The sequence below is a fragment of the Nelumbo lutea genome, chromosome 1, assembly GCF_056320005.1.
Source record: "Nelumbo lutea isolate HS-2025 chromosome 1, American lotus-T2T, whole genome shotgun sequence".
Taxonomy (NCBI): domain Eukaryota; kingdom Viridiplantae; phylum Streptophyta; class Magnoliopsida; order Proteales; family Nelumbonaceae; genus Nelumbo; species Nelumbo lutea.
The window spans coordinates 19,718,136-19,738,358 of NC_142684.1; the positions used below are offsets into that span (position 1 = coordinate 19,718,136).

General features: G+C 44.0%; 2 long non-coding RNA genes across 2 annotated transcripts; one reads left to right on the forward strand and one right to left on the reverse strand.

Moving 5' to 3' along the window:
• Positions 1-12,952: 12,952 nt before the first annotated feature.
• LOC148873844 (uncharacterized) lies at positions 12,953-15,089 on the reverse strand. Its single transcript, XR_016105188.1, has 2 exons — positions 14,952-15,089; positions 12,953-13,492 (listed from the first exon to the last, which is right to left on the reverse strand). It is a non-coding gene; the product is annotated as an uncharacterized LOC148873844 (long non-coding RNA).
• Positions 14,419-15,351, forward strand: LOC148873845 (uncharacterized). The gene is made up of 2 exons (XR_016105189.1): positions 14,419-14,735; positions 14,971-15,351. It is a non-coding gene; the product is annotated as an uncharacterized LOC148873845 (long non-coding RNA).
• The last annotated feature ends 4,872 nt before the right edge of the window (positions 15,352-20,223 follow it).

The window sequence follows — 20,223 nt, forward strand, 5'->3', positions numbered from 1 at the left end:
TGGCAAGGACATTTTCCACCCTCTCCTTATCTTTTTTAAATCCAATTATGTTTGATTTGTATAGGTTTTTCTACCTTTTCCACCCTCTCCTTACCTTTTCCTTCAAACCAAACACAACATTAGGATGGTCTTAATTCAAGTTTGTTGCTTTGTTCCTCTTGAGCTTAGAGGGAAGGATTTCGACAATTTACAGCAACGTTTTCGAATTGCCGTTGATTCGGATGATCGGACCATTTGGACTGAAATCCATATAGGCAATTGGTTCCGTTTTACCCTGAACCCAATCCTCGACCAAAAATCGTTGAATTAGTCAACGACCCATTGATCTGGGTGGTCAAACCGTTGATCTATTTGATTCGTTCAACGGTTTTGACAATTTTTATTTTAACTATTTTTTTAATTTTTAATTTTTTTGTCAAAATTGGTCATCTGTTCAAACTGGATGATCAAACCCTTGACCTAAAAACCAGTGGGCAAAATGGTTCCAATTTTAGGTCAGTTTTTAAAACATTGGTTTATAGTCACTTGATCATTCCTTCAATCATATTTCTAGTCAAAACATTGTTCAATCACAAGTGCAAGTATTCATAACCCATACCACTTTGGTCGGTCAAAGAACAACTTAGTTGAGACCTGGGCACCTTCGCTTGAGCTAACCAACTTAACAGCCTTTTCATCAAGTTTTAGTTAAATAGACAAGTTTTACTTCGGGATAGTAAAACAAACAAGTTTCGGTTAAACAAACAACCTACAGAACATAGTATCAGGAGATGGAATACTTTGGCCTTGTTTGGGATTGCTTTTGTTTAAAATAAGTGCTTATTAAAATAAGTGCTTAAAACAAGTGCTTATTTGAATAATCACTTATTTGCATTTGGCACCCGGCTTTTTCAAGTGTTTATTTTAAAAAATAAGAACTTATTTTATATTGGGTGTTTGGTGGTATTTTTCTCCAATAAGCACTTATGACTCTTTTGTCCTTCATTTTATTTTAAATTTTCAAAATATCCAATCCAAACTGAATGTATAAAAGTACTTTCATAAAAGTGCTTTCACAAAGGTACTTTTATAAAAGTGCTTTCGTACAAATACTTAGTTTTTAAAAAAGTGCTTTCGTATAAGTACTTTACTTTCCTAAAAGTAACAAACAATTGGAATTCTAAAAATTTACTAGGGACAATTCCAGGAGAAAATTTTCGAATAAGTGTTTATTGTATGAACACTTAAAAAAAACTGGAAATTTGGACTTAAAAAATAAGCTCTTACTTTAAAATAAGCACTTATTTCAAGCTTATTTCCCAAACACCAATAAGCACTTAATGGTGTGGTCCCAAATCAAATAAGCACTTATTTTTAAGCACTCCCAAACATGATTTTAAAGTAATGTCTGATTGCTAACGCCAAACAATTTTTTGCTTTTCTGTACTAATATCTAATTTGTATATGTTCGTGTTAGCAAGCATCCATAGCGCAATGGAATACTAGGATTGATTGAAGACCTAATGACATATGTTTGATTCCATTTTGATGCTTTTTTAAAAAGCTTTTTATTTTTTAATCAAGTTCCTCTTTTAAATCTCTTTGTAAATCAGATTGAATTTCTTTGTTTCTTCATCATGCTCCTTTTGTGAGTTGTGATGATAGACCATGAAAACAGTGACAAAAAGACATAAATCAATTCCTTTGTGAATTATGATAATAGACCATGAAAACAGTAACAAAAAGAAATAAATCAATAGTGACAAAAGTGTTTGATCCTTGCTCGCTGAGAATTAGTCTGAATTGGAATCATTGGAATTCAGATTAGCTGAACGTGATAATTATTCAACAAGTTGTGGAATCAATTGTGAGGTTCACACCAATAATAAATTTATGGGCTCCACTATAAAAGGTATGGCCCTAGGTATTTAAATACCGGTGTGAAACACTAGAATCTTATTGATGTAGCGCGATCCGGTCACTCCTATCTGGCACTCACGTGGCTCCTGGAAGATACATGAGGAGAAGAAGAAGAAGAATCCCCGGGGGCTTACCTGACAGGAACACTCCGATGCTTAAGTTAGTACTCCGTAGGAGAAGCAAGGAGAAGACGAAGGCTAAGAGTGCAGATAGCGCGTTATCACTATACTCGAGAGATTAGAAATCTCAAGAAGAAGTTTCTCTTCTGCCCTGAGGGCTTTTATAGGGGCGTTCATGTTAGGTTGGGCATAATGGCCACTGGGCTTCTGCCACAGCCATTACCTGCCAGGGCTGTACAGGTGGCCGTTGTGATGTACTTCTCTCCTAGGTGAGTGACACGTCTCCTAAGTGGTAGGCACACCTTCGCTTGTTGAGAGACGTGGATGCAGACTGTCGAAATGAGAGGGACTGCGCCATTAGTAAGGGACGTGGTGCAGTCTGATCGGTAAAGCCTATCAGATAAAAGCTTCCTGAGGAGTGCTCACGCGGCTCATTCGCGAGCTACTTTGTAACGAGCTTGGAATACTTCAGGATTACCCTTAATAGAATTGGTCCTCGGGATGACTTGTCTGCTTGGGAGCTCGGGCGAGCTAGTTTCCCTAGCTTGCGAGCTAGAATTGCCTCGGAGTATCCCTTCAAAGGTAGCTCGGGGAACCCGGAGCTCGCATTGTGGCGAGCTTCTCCTTTTGTGAGCTACAATGTAGCAAGCTGCTTTATGGGCCCATCACTTGGTCACACCAGGCTACAATGCTGAGCTGCCGCTCGTGCTGAGTCAGTGTCCATGTGTCACCGTTTCATAGGTCGGGTCAAATCATCCTCCATCAGTTGCCCCCCACTCCTTGAGCTGAGAGCATTGCCTTAGCGCGAGGAGTTCATGAAGTGTGATGGACTGATTTGACCGGAATTCAAACTTGATTGACTACTCACAGTAAATGCATTTTCGAGAATCAAGTGATTTTCTGACTTTCTTGACTCTTCGGATTCCGAAAACGTGCTGAAGTGGCTCTTAACTTTGGATGTCGTGTGGCCGATATTACCTTAATCGTGGAAGACGTGCCACCAATCACCTTCAGTTTTCAGAAGGCGTGCGGTCAATGCGCCTACGAGTTGTTGGATCTGCTTTGATCTGGGCCATTGATTTGGAAGTGTGGAGACTATAAATAGGAGGGCCCTCTGGGCCTCATTTTCTCTCACCCCATCTTGTTGTCTTCGGATTCTGAGGTCGCACATTCATCCAGTCTACCCGAGTTCCTAAGTTTACTTGTTTCGTCTCTTCTGGTGAGTGTCAATTGCTGTCAACCATGTCTGAGTACCCATACCACACCTACCGCCGGGGCGATAACCAGGACGACGATGCTCCCTCGAGCTCGGGGGGGAGCCTGGGAGTAGGTCCCGGAGGCTTGGGAGGCCTCCGGTGATGTAGCATCTACTTCTTGGGGGAGGGAGCCTACCACTTTTGGCCCTTCCTCCATGACGACGGGGAGAGTTAGGTCTCTAATCCGCTACTTTCGCCTCCCTGGGGACCTGGCCTACAACCTCCCCACTGGCAACGTCCCTTGGGAGCATTGATCCCAATGACATAGTTATCTTCCAGGAACAGCTCGAGGCTGGCCTGTGTCTCTTCCTGCACCCCTTAATAGTGGAAGTGCTAAACCATTTTAACGTCACCATCGATCAGCTTCATCCCAACGCGATTTAGAACATGGTTGGGACTATCTCTTTTTGTTACGAGTATTGTCTTCCCTTGGACTTTGATATTTTTGCCTCTATTCTTTGTATAAAAAATGCCACTCCTGGGGTTCCACCAGAGATATGCTTTTACTACCTCTCTCCCTGCCGCGGCTATAAGCTCTTGTATGAGTTACCAAATAAGATTCCCGCCTGGAAGCGGGATTACTTTGTGGTCCGTAACCCCAAGGAGTGGCCCTTCCCAACTTCTTGGAGGGGCGTCATCTAGGACCTCGGGGCCGAGCTGGACCCTGAAACTCAGAAAACGATGCAGTCCTGGGCATCGGTAGGCTTCCTCTATTCGGACTACTTGGCTGAGGAGAAGCTCATGCCGGCTAGCTTGAGCCCGGGTAGGTTGTCCTTTTAGGTCGCATGGTTTTTGTCATGACATTATGTTCATATGCATATATATATTTCATTCTCACTGAACTGACACTGATTTCTTCTTGGCAGCCATCATATCTGGTGTCGATTCGAGCCACCTTCTCTCAAGCAACCAGAGGCGCAAAGTGAAGAGGTCGCGCCCCGATCGGACTCCCCCCTCGGGGGGCACTGAGTTCGGATCTGCCGAGCCAGTTTTATCCTCCCCTCCACCTGAGATCCCAACACCTCCACCTGAGGGAACTAGTGGGGTTGGTCTTAGAGGAGACGAGCTCCCTCAGCAAGGGGCGGCTCCCTGTAACCCCCTCCAGCCATACCCTTACCCTCCGTTCCCAGTGGGGAACTAGGAAGGGGTGAACGACTACCTCGTGGCTCACTGTAGGAGCCGGAAGACGATTAACAACAATGAGGTTTCTCACTGGGGGAATATGGAGCCTGGGGACCTCGCCGCATTTGCCTCCTCCCACTGCATGGTGGTAAACGATTATTTCCTTTCTTCTTCTCTCATTTTGCTTCCTTTCATTGTCCTCTAATCTTACTTTTCTATTGGCAGGTGAATACCGCCATCCATGCCATGGCTCTCCAGACGCGTGTCCATCGCGTTGACGCCCTTGATGATCGGGCTACTAATAAGAAGCTCTAGGGTGAGCTCGACTGGATCCGGGGTGAGCTCCATCACACTTGCAAGGGGAGTGAGTCTCAAGAGCTGCTCGTCCTTGACCAGGAGGCTCAAATTGCCCAGCTTTTTGAAGAGAGCGAGCATTACGGGGAGGAATCGTCAAGGGTGGCGGTGGAGAGGGAGTTCCTCCGGCAGCAGGTGCGGGGCTTGGAGTCCACTCTTCTAGATCGGACTCGAAACTTTGACCAGATGGTGGAAGCTGAACGAAAGGAAGCGGTCTAGGATTTCAGAGACTCCCAGGAATACCACGACCTCCAGGTGGAATATGGCTCAAGTTCGTACTGCTCTGGGTTTAAGATCTGCCGGTGGTTGGTTCGAAAGAAGTTCTCCAGGCTCAACCTCGACGGCATCACTATGAAAATCATTTAAGGCATCTCTATTGTGCACGGTGAAGTGATTACCATGTGTGCCCGAACTATACCCTCGTTGGTTATTCTCTAGTTCAATCATCGTACTAGAATGAACTATGCTTGGCAAGGTTTAAGCCCGAGCTATTTACGCTTCTAATACTTTACCTTCATCATCAAAATGGCTAAGTCTTTCTTGATGCCGAGGTGTTGGTCTGCTCGGCACTTGAAGTTCGCCCATGTCATGGAGATGATTGGATCTTATTGCACTGAGGTCGTGTTAGCTCGGCATTTTGGCCCTTAGGCTCTGGGAGTGACTTATAGTTCACTCATGGATTTCTCCCATCCCATAAAGGCGACTGGGTCCTATTGTGCCAAGGTCATGTTAGCTCGGCATCTTGGCCCTTAGGCTCTGGGAGTGTCTTGTGGCCTATTCAGTTCTTACAGATAGTATTGTCTTAAGTTGACAATATTCCAAGCCCGAGGTACTTGTTTCCCTTCGAGTCTCAAGCTCGTACGTTCCTTCCCCAAGCACTCATTTCACTCGGTAAGGTTCTTCCCAGTTGGACCCAAGCTTGCCATCGCTAGGCTCAAGTACCATAACTTTGCGAAGGATCAGGTCACCGACACGGAGGTTCCGCTTCTTGACCCTGGCGTTATAGTACCGTGCTAGTCTTTGTTGGTAAGCTGCGGTCCTGATGTACGTGAGGTCTCTTACTTCCTCGAGTAGATCGAGATTTGTACGTAGCTCATCTTCATTCGTCTGGTCACTGTATGCTTCTAGTCGTAGTGTAGGGACTTCAATCTCTGCAGGGATAATTGCTTCGGTGCCGTAGGTGAGGTTGAAGGGTGTTTCTCCCGTGGCGATCTTCTCTGTGGTTCGGTAGGCCTATAGAACACTGGGCAGCTCATCTGCCCACAACCCTTTAGCCCGGTCCAGTCGTGCTTTCAGTCTGCGGAGGATGGCTTTGTTTGTGACTTCTGCCTGACCGTTTGCTTGAGGGTGTGCAACTGAAGTAAAATTCTGTCAGATTCCCATGTCTTGGCACCAGTCTTGAAATTTGATGTCCTCGAACTGCTTTCCATTGTCAGAAATCAATACCCGAGGTAACCCAAAACAGCACACGATGTTCTTCCAAAAGAAGTTTTGGTCGTTCTAGGTTGTGATCGTTACAAGGGGCTCAGCTTCTACCCACTTTGTGAAGTAGTCCACTGCTACTACTAAGAACTTCCTCCCACACGTTGCTGGCGGGAATGGCCCGAGTAGATCAATGTCCCACTGTGCGAAGGGCCACGGGCTGGTGAGATACTTGAGGTCAACAGCGGGTTGGTGGTGAATATTGGCATGCCTCAGGCATTTGTCACATTTTCTAACGAGCTCAATAGTATCTGTCTTCATTGTTGGCCAATAATACCCCTATCGAAGTTCCTTTTGGGCGAGGGCCCTGCCCCCCAAGTGCCCGCCGCACAACCCCTCATGAGTGTCGTGGAGTACGAGCTCGGCTTCAGTAGGTCACAAGCAACGCAGGTTAGGGAGCGTGTAGGATCTTCGATATTGCCGTTCATCTATTATGACATATTTGGCTGCCTGGCGCTGCACCCTTCTGGCTGCATTGCGATCTGCAGGGAGGGTCCCGTGTAGCAAGAAGCTCGCGAGCGGGTCCATCCAGCTTGGCTCTGCTTGAATGACGGGAGCGACCTCCTCTACCCCCCGAGAAAGCTAGGCCGATGCAGGTCCTCTATGTACACGGTTCTCATGGTGATGTCGCTAGTGCTGGATAATCTGGATAGGGCATCGGCCTCAGCGTTCTCTGACCTAGGGATTTTCCTGATAAAGTGATTGGAAGTTGAGCAGGGCTTCTCTAAACTTGGCTAAGTAGGCAACCATGGTTGGCTCGCGAGCTTCGTACTCGCCAGTAACCTGGTTGACCACGAGCTGGGAGTCGCTGTAGATAATGATGTGCTTGACTTTTACTTCTGTGGCTAGAGGTAGTCCAGCTATCAATGCCTCGTACTCTGCTTCGTGCCACTTGGGCCGTGCAGAACTATTCCGGCTCCACTACACTGTTGGTTCGAGGAGCCATCTAGGTGAAGGATCTAGGGCTCCTCATCCTAGCTCGCGCTTGGCTAAACTAGGAGAGATGCCCCCTGGCTGCTACCTCACGGGGCTCGGACTCGATCGGGCTGGGAGCTTCGGGCTCACCCGAGTTGGGAGCCTCGTGCTCAACCGGCCTGGGAACTTCGGAGCTGAATGTGCACTCGATAATGAAATCTGCTAAGACTTGGGCGTTAATGGCAGTTCGCGGCTTGTACTGGAGGTCATACTCGCTGAGCTCAATGGCCCACTTCGTCAATTGACTAGAGACCTTGGGCTTAAGTAAGACTTGCCTCAGATGTTTGTCGGTGAGGATGATAATAGTGTGAGCCTGGAAGTATGGGCAGAGCTTCCGAGCGACAATTACCAGTGCGTATGCTAGCTGTTCTATCTCTGGATATCTCATCTCTGCTCCCTGCAATACTTTACTAACATAATAGAAGGGTCGTTGAACCCTATCTACTTCCTTTATTAGCACCATACTGACCACTTCGTCGTTTGCTGAGAGGTGCAGTTCTAAAACATTGCCCTCCTCGGGCCGGTTTAAGGTTGGCACGCTAGCGAAGTACTTCTTGAGCTCGTCAAACGTGAGCTGGCAATCTTGGGTCCACTCGAACCCTTTGTTCTTAATTGCCTTAAAGAACAGAAGGCAGCGGTCTACTGACTTGGACATGAAGCGGCTCAGGGCGGCTATGCGGCCGTTCAACCTTTGAACCTCCTTCAACTTCTGGGGTGGTCTCACATCTAAGATGGCCTTAATTTTATCCGGGTTGGCCTCAATGCCGCGCCGGTTGACGATGTACCCTAGGAACTTGCCCGAGGTCACACCGAATACACACTTGTTTGGGTTTAATCTCATATTAAACTTACGCAAAATTTCAAAGACATAATTCAAGTCTTGTATTAATTCATGCGAAAATTGAGTTTTGATGACCATGTCGTCTACATAGCATTCTACTCTTCTGCCAATTAGCGGTGCAAGCAACTTTACATGCCTTTGAAAGTTTGCCCCTGCGTTTTTCAACCTGAAGGGCATAACCTTGTAATAGTGTAGACCGAATTCCGTGATGAAGGCAGTCTTTTCTTCATCCACCGGGTCCATCTTGATTTGGTTATAGCCCGAATAGGTGTCCATGAAACTTAGCAACTCGTGCCCTGAGGTCACATCTACCAAGTGGTCAATTCTAGGGAGCAGGAAGCAGTATTTTGGGCAAGCCCGGTTTAGGTTGGTGTAGTCGACGCACATGCACCACTTGCCGTTGGCCATCTTTACCAGAACGGGGTTGGCCACCCAGTTTGGGTAATGGACTTCTCTTATGAAGTCAGTTGTGAGGAGCTTCTCGACCTCCTCGTCGACTGCTTTCCACCGCTTCGGGGCTAGGTTGCGTTTCTTCTTTCTAATGGATCTAACTACAGGATCGGTTTTCAACTTGTGAGTTATAAGGTTGGGGTCTATTCCAGGCATCTCTACCACAGACCATGCAAAAATATCTAAATTTTGAAGTAAGAAACTTACCAGTTTGGATCGTAGAGGTTCCTGGATGGAAGCACCGATCTGAAGCATTCGAGCTAGGTTTGCTGTTGAGTTTGGGACTGTGACTGTTTCTTCCGTGGGCGCGACATGTTCTTAGCCTTATTTTGTAGGCCACTCTAGTTCGAGGTCGTCGACCACCTTGGTCTTTCCCTTCAGGGCGGCAACATAGCACTTGCGGGACTCGAGCTAATCGCCCTGCGCTACCTCCACACCGAAGTCTATAGGGAACTTCATAGCCAAATGATAGGTGGAGACCACCGCCCATAGGACATGGGTGATCAGCCGACCTATTATGACATTGTATGGGGAGGGGGTCGCGACCACTAGAAAGTCGTGGTTGAGTCTGACTACACAGGGCCATGTGCCGACTTCCACAGGTACTGTTATTTTCCCAAGGGGCCGGACTTCTTCTTCGCTAAAGCCCACCAAAGGAGTGTCCGCTGGCTTCAAATCACTTTTCTGCAACTGAAGCTGGTCGAATGCAGCTTTGAAGATGATATCTGCCGAGCTACCCGGGTCAACGAGTACGTGCCTGACCTCGAAGTCGTTGATCCTCTGCTTTGTCACAAGTGCGTCATCGTGGGGGTAGTGGACCCCTCGCGCATCATTTTCTGTGAAGAAAATTGGCTCTTCTGTTCTCGGCCGCTTTGGAGGATTCTATTCTTCCCGGGCGGCCTCACGAACTGACGTTCGTGCTGCTGCTGAAGTACAACCCACAATGATCGAACCTCCCACTATCACGTGGATGGTGCCCCAAACCGGCCTTTCTTTTGGAGGCTGCCTCTGCAACTGTTCAGCCCTATTGCTGGACTCGAGAGGATCCTTACCGTGTTCCCCTTGCCGACATGTTTTTTTTTTTATTATTATTATTATTATTATTATTATTATTATTATTATTATTATTATTATTATGTACAAAGTTCCTTAAATATCTGCGACGGATAAGCTCCTCAATCTTGTCGTAGAGGTTTTTACAATTTTCGGTACTATGACCGTGATCTCTGTGAAAACTCTCTCATTGGGATTTCCCCTCAAACGGGGTGGCCACTTCACATACAGGATATCCTTTATCGTCATCAGGATTTCGGCCCGCTTCGCGTTTAGTGGTGTGTAATCAGTTCGATCCACTACAGGAGCTCGGAACGACTGACCCGACTTTGCCCTCCTAGCTGCATCCTTTTTCTTTCGGCTGTCCCCTTGACTGGAAGGCTCTCCTTCACTTTTCCTCTTTTTGGGCGTGCCCTCGCCCTTCTGGCTGATCTCTTCTTCGGTGGCTATAAACCGGTCCGCGAGCTTAAGAAATTCGGTTATGTTCGCTAGTTGGTTGACGATCATGTGCCATTTGAACTCTTTGTGCATCACGCCTTTCTTCGCTACTGCGAGGTGCACGGTGGGGTCCAGGCACGATATCTGCATGCAAGTATCGTTGAACTGCTTGACATGGCTTTAGATAGGTTCTCCCTCTCTCTGCACTATGTTGAGGAGGTTTTCTTTAGTCTGCGGGAACCACTTGTTGGTAACGAAGTGGGACATAAAGGCTTGCCCAAAATGCGCCCAACTTCTTATTGATCTGGGTGCCAGGTTCCAGTACCATGTGCAGGCTACTCCTCTAAAAGTGGTAACGAAGGCCACGCACATGCACGACTCACTGGCTCTCGCCAAGTGTATCTGCGACTGGAAGGCATCCACGTGATCATTTGGGTTGAACGACCCATCATACTTGTCAAGAGGGGGAGCTTGAAATCTTTAGGCATTGGGACTGTTAGGAGCTCAGGGGATAAGGGGATTGAACTGAAAGGAGGGGAGCCTTCACTTCGCCTGAGCTTACCTCTTCTTTGCCTCTGAGCTCGGGCAGGTCGTGGGTGGCAGATCGGTGAGCTCAGCGGCGACGCCTCTATTTCTTGGTGGGCTTGGCGTTTGTGCTGCTCACCTCTGTGCTGTCAGGGATGGTGTGTGTGGGAAGTAGCTCAGGCCGTTGGTGATGACTGTGGATAAAGGGATCCTGCTTGGAGCCTACGACCAAAATTTCAAACCGGTTCTCTAGGAACGAGGTATCAAGTTTGGAGGGCTGAGGTGATGTGGACTTGGCGAGCTAAGGTCCTTTCGACCTGACTGCCCGCGGTGAGACCGGAGTGGCCGGTCTTTCTTGTCAGCCGCGGGAGGAGGCCTGGCTCCTAGGAGGGTTCTAGGGGGCCTCTCCTTGGCGAGAAAGGTGTTCCTCCTAACGGTGAGACCTAGCTTGTTGTGAGGCTAGGTACCGAGGAGGGAGCTGCAGCTACTGAAGCTGGGGTTGAGGCAACTGAGGGAATCGCTGCTGATATTGGTACTGGGAGACCTGGTGTAGCACCTGTTGCTGATAGACCTGGAACTATTGAAACTATTGCATTTGGGCCTACATAGCCCGCATGCACTGCACCAAGTCCTCCAGTTGGTTTGGGTTGGCCACTAGGGGCACAACCTAGGGTTTGGTGAAAGTTGCTCCGACTGTAGTAGGGAGTGGAGCAACGACGGGTGCCCCTGTAAGAGGCACGTTCAAACTAGGGATCCCGTCGGCTGAGAGGGGGACAGTGAACTGTCCAATGCAGATAGTACGAAGCTGGGGCTGTTCCCTGGAGTTATCCATCTCCATGCTTCATCCGATGTTGCTTGAGGAAGCCAAGGGTGTCAAGTTTTCAAGGAAGAAAGACTTGTGAAGGTTTAGAGAAAGGCTTTTTTGAAGCGTTTCCCACAGACGACACCAAATGATGTAGCGCAATTCAGTCACTCCTAGCTGGCACTCACGTGGCTCCTGAAAGATACCTGAAATGAAGAATAAAAAGAATTCCCGGGGGCTTACCCAACGGGAATACTCCGATGCTTAAGTTAGTACTTTGTAGGAGAAGCAAGGAGAAGACGAAGGCTAAGAGTGCAGATAGCGCGTTATCACTATACTCGAGAGATTAGAAGTCTCAAGAAGAAGTTTCTCTTCTGCCCTGAGGGCTTTTATAGGGGTGTTCATGTCAGGTTGGGCATAATGGCCACTGGGCTCCTGCCACAGCTGTTACCTGCCAGGGCTGCACAGGTGACCGTTGTGACGTACTTCTCGCACGGGTGAGTGACACGTCTCCCAAGTGGCAGGCACACCTCCGCCTGCTGAGAGATGTGGACGTAGACTGTCGAAAGGACAGGGACTGCGCCATTAGTAAGGGACGTGGCACAGTTCGATCGGTACGGCCTGTCAGATAGAAGCTTCTTGAGGAGTGCCCACGTGGCTCATTCGCGAGCTACTTTGTAGCGATCTCGGAATACTTCAGGATTACCCTTAATAGAATTGGTCCTCGGGATGACTTGTCTGCTTGGGAGCTCGAGTGAGCTAGTTCCCCTAGCTCGCGAGTTAGAATTGCCTCGGAGTATCCCTTCAAAGGTAGCTCGGGGAACCCGGAGCTCGCGTTGTGGCGGGCTCCTCCTTTTGTGACCTACAATATAGCGAGCTGCTTTATGAGCCCGTCACTTGGTCACACTAGACTACAATGCAGAACTGTCACTCGTGCTGAGTCAGTGTCCACGTATCACCATTTCATTGGTCGGGTCAAATCGTCCTCCATCACTTATCATTGGTTCCACATCACAAAAAACAACCATTATGTTCACCCAAACCTTACTCGAATCATTGATTGATTGATGTTGTTAACATGTTCAATACTTTACATACTTTCTTCCATTAAAAAAATTATGGGAGTGAACTTTGTTGCTTTGCAAGAAATCCCTATTTCTAGTGCTTCAACCAAGGTCCTTGAAATCCTTTTAAGGCGGTTGGGGTACCATATCTGGTTTTTTCCAGCCCCAAAGTTTATGGTCTTCCCCAATAAATGAAGAAGACAGTTAATTTGTTAGCCCCAAAATTTACCATGTCTAGTTTATTAGTCCGAGAAGCCTAGAAACCCTTTGCTTAAGCATTTCAACGAGTTGTCATCTCCCAAAAAGTTCAACCCATTTTCAAAATAGTGTTGTCCCCACAACAACGTTACATTTGAAATAGAAGGATCAGAATCATATAATCACACGTTTATCAATTGGGCTTTATTTTGACAATTTGAGAAATGATATAGGGCAAATTAGATTTTCTGCTTGTTTTCCCATCAATATTTTACTGCGATGTCCATTTTCAGAAAATTTAAGTGTATTTTATATAATTTTTCAAACAATAGGGTTTTTTATCCATTTATTAAATCATAGGGGCACTTTAAGTATTTAACCTAAATAAAATAATAAGAAACTAATTAATTAAAAAAGTCTAGAAATACACGTGGGTTCCACTTAAAACTCTCACATGTTAATAAATAAAAATAAAAGTAATTATTATTTAAAATTAATTTACAAAAAAAATTAATTAAAAAACACATATGGCTCTCCATCTCTTGTGGTATTACTTTTCGTCGTCAATTAGATTCGAAGAAAAGTCATAGACGACGATCTTGGACCTCCATTGTGGTGGAAACGCATTGCTCTCCTTTCCCAGTGTCAATGCCAACACCAACGATTAGCAACAACACTAGTTACCAATATCGGTGGTTGGTTCACCAATAATAGGTTCCTTAATTCCACTAATCTACATCTTCCTCTTAAGCAAAAGCAGAGATAACAACATCAACCGGTTGCTCGAGCTTGCACCTATTTGACTCTGAATCTTAGCATTCATGAAGGTGGTGAGCAGGTTGGGAATGCCAATTGATGATGATCAAAATCACATAGTGTTCGAATTTAATTCAGCGCAGATGGAAGGTGAAGACCTGCGAGGAAGAATAAGTCAGAGGGCTTGAGGTGATATTTCGGGTGAAATATTCAAGGTGAAATAAAGAACAATAAATGCAACGAACCTGCTAAATTTTGGAATTTACATTTATACACTCGTACAAACCAACGTGTTGTGAAGGCAAGTGAGACACTTGGTGGATCAATAGGACACTTTTAGGTAACTCGCATGCCATGCTCGATTGTATGTGGAGGAAGACGGGGGCCAAAGTGGGCAAATGGGATGACTGCATTGCCAAATGGTTGTCCTCTTGTACACATTGTTCAACTCGGGTGTGTTTCTCTCAGTGCCAGCTCGGTTCAACGGGATGTGTTTCTTTGCTCACTTAGTTCAGCTCATGTGCCTGATTGAGCTTCGTCAATCATTGCCAAGGTGCCTCGAACCAGGCTATTGCTGGCAATGTCCGAGGTGTTTGTTAATCTGCCAAGGTTGCCACATGTCACGATCTCATTGGAGATCTGTTCTACCCTCATCACCAATGATTCAATTTTTGGGCTTGAGCTTTACTTAAATCTTGGTTTATGCAAGGACGATACCGCCTTTGGAAAGGATGGTGGAATCCCATCTGAGATGCCCGATCCATGGATGAGAGATTCAATTCTGGAGATCATGACTAACAAGGGAACCATATTGACAACGAGGTTTGAGAGAGTCAAGGTGATGGGCGATATGTGGCAGAGATGGATAGACAGATGATACTGCTCGACACCCGGCGAGACTATATTGATGAAAGAACTTGACAACAACAAAGACAGTAAACAAGTGGAGGAACAATGAAGAAGCGGCGGTTTCACAAAAACAAGCTCCAGCTCTAGCACAAAAACATGGGGATTCCACGTTCGAGGTGGAGGCAAGGATTGCACCCTAGCTTGCTACATCCTTGAGACATGCCGAGTGTTGTCTAATGGAGTTTCATCGCTGTCGCAACTAATGGACTCACTTCCGGTGGCAGTGGAAAATTGGGGGAAAGCTATTGCCACTTATCGCGAAGCTTACTGAGCATAGGGTTTTGTCGTTGCCGTTCAACAATTTTAGTGGTGAGATTCCTATTGAAATCCGGGGCTTGTAGAAGCTAGAAGTACTTGATCTTGTGGGGGAGATTCCTACCTCACTTTCTAACTGTGTGGGCTTGTAGATATTGAATTTGGCTGCTAATGGATTGAACGAGATGACCCCTCAGTCTATTGGAAGTTTTTTAGAGTTGAAGGGATCTACTCTTGGTGAGCTTGGAAGCAATTATTGGAATATTGAACATCTTCCTTTGAATTTAGTTCCGCCTTTTAGCTCTTTCTTTTTAGAAATTCATTTTAGAAATTCAAAGATCATCACAACGAAGTGCCATAAATCTACGAAAATAAAAGAGGAAAAGAATGGAACCCATTGAAATTTCTTTCACATTGATGATAAATTGAATACGCAAGATGCATACAACTAACCTCGAAAGCAATTCAACAGGGAAAATTCATCTCGGTTCACCTTGATCCTGATTTCTTGTCAAATGGCTTCAACTTGATCGATGAAGAGAATTTACTCCTGCATGCTTTAATTGATTGAGGACTACAAGTTACTGCCTGTGGATGCCCTATTCTTTGCAAGCTTGTTCTAAGTCGTGCCACTAAGAATGGGTTGGCGAGTATCGCCGAGGAGTGCCCAATATTGCAGGAATTAGAGTTACATTGCTGCATGGATCTCTCGTTGCGAGGGATTGTCGCTTGTTAGAACCTTCATATCTGGGAATTCAAGTTATACTCAATAGTTTCTATGTAATTTCACACAATCACTTGGGTTTTATTTTGAAAATTTGAAGAATAGTGGACAAATTTGATATTTTTCTTATATGTCAATTGTTAAAAGATATAGTATATTTTAAGATAATATGTAAATAGTAAGGATAGAATTAGTTAATTTCTTGAATCATAAGGGTATTTTAAAAAAATTACCCTTAAAGAAAAAATAGAAGGCTGTCTAGATCCCATCACTCGTTCATGTTTTCAAAGGAAAAGCAAAGTTTTTACAACTTCAAACAGTTGCCTAGTTTTTTTTTTTTTGGTCTCCAATAAATCAAGTAGAGAATCTATATCAAATATTATCTCTACGTCATCCCGTTTGGTTCATTATAAAACAGTACCCACACTATCAAATATTCACATTGATTCTGTCTTGTTTAGGCTCAGTACATTCTTCATTGCAAACATTCTCCCGCTCTCGGACTTAAGAAGCAAAGCAGCCCTCCATAGGCTGTCTTCTTTCACTACCCCAGTGGCCTGTGGAACAGCATGAAAGCTTGAGATTGCTTGTCGTTTACATACCAAGCTTGTGACATCATTCTGCTTTAGATATGTTTTAATGGGAGACTAGCGACACTGAAGAAGACTCATCATGCACACTCGTCAGTTAGGATGAGAATTCAGGTCTATTTACGCCTTGCTACTCTCATCCCCTTTCTCAGTCCTCCACCAGAACATTATTCATTTTCTTGCTCGTTCTCATTCTCCCAAGGTTCTAATTGCAATAAATAAAACACCTTTACATGTGTTGTCTAATTCAACTTCATCTTTGGGACTCCATAGATGTTGCTTCCTCTTTGGGAAATTTCTTGCATCATGAGTGTTTTGAAATGGTGCTTCATAGTCATGCAAATACATGTGGGCTTGTGCTTTGAGCCTTTCTCGCTATAGGAGCCTTGTGGTTTAATTGCCATAGAATGGGGGATTAGGTAGAAGGAGATGAGAGAAAGAAAAAAGGAGAGAGAGAGATCAGCTAAGAAATGTTGTCTCAAACTAGATTTCCTACCCGCCTTTAATTGTAGCCACACATTGCCATCTTATATTGGGATGTACAGCTGCAATGTACTGTGGGTAGGGTGTAGGCATAGACGGTGAATAGGAAATTTATCTACATGTTGTCTACTATTTGATGTACTGACCAGACTACTTTGTTTAATGACATTGATACGTGTCACGTGTTGTCTTGATAGATATTCCTATTAATTATCAACTAGCGAGGGCCCCCTGCTTCGCAGGGGCTATCACTCGATTATTTTAATTAGCCTGAATAAAACAATACAAAATTATTGTGAAGTTCATAATTTTAGTACTTCTGTTCTTTTTATCTTTTTTTCCTAAAAGACATGAAATTAAATATAGCCTATCGAACATACTAAAATTTGTAAAAACAAAATGTTGTTTCATTCAATCTAATGAATTAAGTAATATCCCATGCAACACACCACTCATGGGCTGGTAAGGTGCTTTAAAAACAGTACCATAAAGTGGGTGATTGGTCCAGGTTAGCTTCAGGAACGATATTTGAGGAATTTAATCCAATTTCTGTACATTTATTCCACCCAGAACTCCACAAAGAATTGTAACCCTCCATCGTAAAAGATCGAAGTTGAGCTGAAAACAGCTCTCTTCTCTGATAAAGAAGAGTACATTTGGCATTAGCCTCAACCAATTCTCTTTGGGCTTTAAGCTTTCAGTGCTTTTCTTTCTTCAAGTTCACACTAACATCTGTGCTCTTGCTCCTCCAACTCTTTATCTTGCAATTCCTCAATTTTTGCTAAGGATTCAATATCCATACTATCATGTCCCAAGAGATTTAGCTGACCAGAACAATTTAATAAGCATATGGTGTTTGAAAGTGCCTAGCATTAACCACAAAAATAAGCATGGATGAAACTCAAAAATTTGTATGATAAAAAAAATTAAAATGAAACCAATTACAAAAACAACAATAATACTGGATGAAAGAGAACAAAGTTAGCACTTATGTCACAAAAAATGTTAAATAATGATTAAGAAAAAAAAAAGGATAGAGAAGCGAAGGATGGCATAGAAGATGATCAGTATTAACTTGTGAGAACTCAAGTAAAATAAATAAAACACAGTATACATTTTTATTTGTTCCTTTGGAGAATGCACCCTGAGTTGGCAGGCAGTTCCATTTGCTCTTGATGTCATCTGCATTAATAATGAGCTTTGATTTAATGAAGTATGAGAACCCATCAAGTTAGCACTCTTCTCAGATTGATTGCAATTCATAGAGACACCACCACCTGAAAATTTGAAAGGACCCTGCTTATTAAGCAACTCAATGTTTGGTTTATTAAATATGGTTACAATGGGACTGAAGATTTACAGCAGGGATGTGTTGTCCCAAAGCCTCACCTTGTCGATTCAACTTTGTTTCCATTTTCTTTTTTCTCATCCACCTTTACCTAATTATGAACTTGAATATTTTCTCACTGATTTGGACGTTGCATACCATTAAGAAAGCCTGTAAATTAGCCCATTTATAATAGAAATAATTTGGAAATGTCTATAGACAAACCACTCAAAAATGAGGAATTTGCATCTCCATGTGTATCACTCCATTCTTTGAATTGATCAGATGGTATTTCTCATTGGTGCGTCCATTGTTCACAACATCAGTAAGATTGATGCCCATGTATCCCAAAGGTTCCTGCATTACACAAATGAAAAATACTTTTAAGCCCAAAATGTTATAAAGGATGGAGAGAAATTATAACACTCTTTGCGTGGACCGAGGCCAAGAGAAGAATGGATGTTTTTTTTTTTATTTGATTGGCAACTTGTCATATTTTATAAATTGATGATAAAAAATATGGTATACTTATAATGGAAAAGTGCCATGAATCCCAAGCAATCCTTTAAGATGGCTTGCTGCCTCACCCAGTATTCCTTTTCAAGTTCTACACTCTAGGAGATTGTTTTCCCTAAAAGGCACTTGCCAAGCTTTTGGCATATCTGTGAATCTATCTATATTAGGCCCTCTTAAAATATGTCTAAACTGCCATGAACCCTGTATATTACTTCTTAGCCATCCCACAAGAACACGGCAACCACCTTCTACTACCATGTCAATAAAATTTCGTAACTTCCTCATTTCCGGTCATTGGTGAGTAAAGTGCTTGCTAATATCAAACCATTGTTGTTCCAAATTAAACCACCAATACCTAAAACATTGATTAGATGTTGGATTTAGTTTGGAATTCTATTTCTCACCGAATAAAAAGGCTCAATCAACCAAGTTGTTGGATACAAGCACATTGTCTCTCCAATGTTATAATCTTATCTCAGCACGATGGATTATGGTGTGTTAATCTATTTGTGGTGTTTTTTTTTCTTAATCAATTCTCATTTTCTTCTATCCCTCATTCAAGCTTTAAGTTAGTTGTCTTCAAAACTCAACTTTTGTAATTCGTCATGTAACAACAAATATTGTCTGATTCATAATAAAAACAACACTATCTACCAAAACCATATGACTTTATGAATACAGGTAACAACATCTAAAGTACAGAATAGCGCAAATTCTTAAAAATAAGTTCTCAATCAAAGAATTGCATGTCCAGTGCATTCTAGGAATTGCACCTTTCAGCAATCAACAAATCACACGTCTTCACTTGCATGGTGGGGAGATTACTGCAAAAGCAAACCCTCCATTAGCAAAAAAGAAAAAAATAAAAATAAAAAGAACTACCACATCTCAAAAACTAACAAAAAAAAAATAGAGGGTATGTGAGGTGCGTATAAGAGACGCCATGGAAACAAAGATGCCACCAATTTGTGAGAAGAAAAATAGCAAATATGGTATATAAGCTTTGCAGCTACAAACTACAATTATGTTTTTATTAACATCAATATTTGAACTAATATTGAATAAATGCTTCATCTTTTATCACCTACTTAGATATTCATCAAAACAACTCAAATGATTTTTCATCACAATAAAACTACTATAATTGTAGAAATCGTCTTGGTAAGCTTTTCTTACACCAAATAAACTCAATGTTGGTGAGATCAACCAGCCTGAAGATGAAGCACTGGCGATGATCTTGCCTTTGCTCTTTTTTTTTTGAGGTGAGGATAGCAAAAGAAGTGGTAGAGAGAGAGAGAGTGAGAGAGAGGAAAAAATACTTGAGAATGTGAAACCCCATCGTAGCCGGAAGAGAGAAATGAAGAGAGAGGCGGAAAAAGGTGGGGGAAATGGGGAGGTGAGGTGAGGGTTATAGTGAGTTAGGGAAATGATGTAACCATTCATGGTCACGTATCAATTTTTTTGTGATGTATCAAATTTTTTGGCTAAGTACCTCGTCAGTGACATATGCTCCCAAGTGGCCTGTGACTCAGAGGCTGAAGTGGAGCTCCCTAGTGGCGAGTTGTCTAGTGGCGAGCTACCTAGTGGCGAATTGCCTAGTGGTGAGCTCCCTGGTGGTGAACTGCCTGGTGGCGAACTACCTTGATGAGCTGCTTGGTGGTGAGCTATCTGGTGGCTAACTGCCTGGTGGCGAGTTACTTAGTGGCGAACTGCCTAGTGGCGAGCTACCTAGTGGCGAGCTACCTAGTGGCAAGCTACATGGTGCTGAGCTTCCTGGTGGCGAGATAGATTGACAAGCTTCCTTGCTCTTTAGAGACCTGTAAGGAACCAAATGTCAGAGGACCCGGGGTGGCTAACCCGACGAGGTCGCTCCGATGATTAAGTCAATACTCTCATAGTAGATTACGAGCTAAAAATCACAAAGTATGAGAGCTAGAATTTGCTTAAGTCACCTGACGAGGTCATCTAAGTGGTTTGAGATTCCTAGAGGTAACTGTCATGCACATTGACCACCCTCCGGATCGTTCGGCATGTGGGCCAACTTCCAAGGATCGTGGTAGTGTTAGGATATGCATGCTGAGTTTG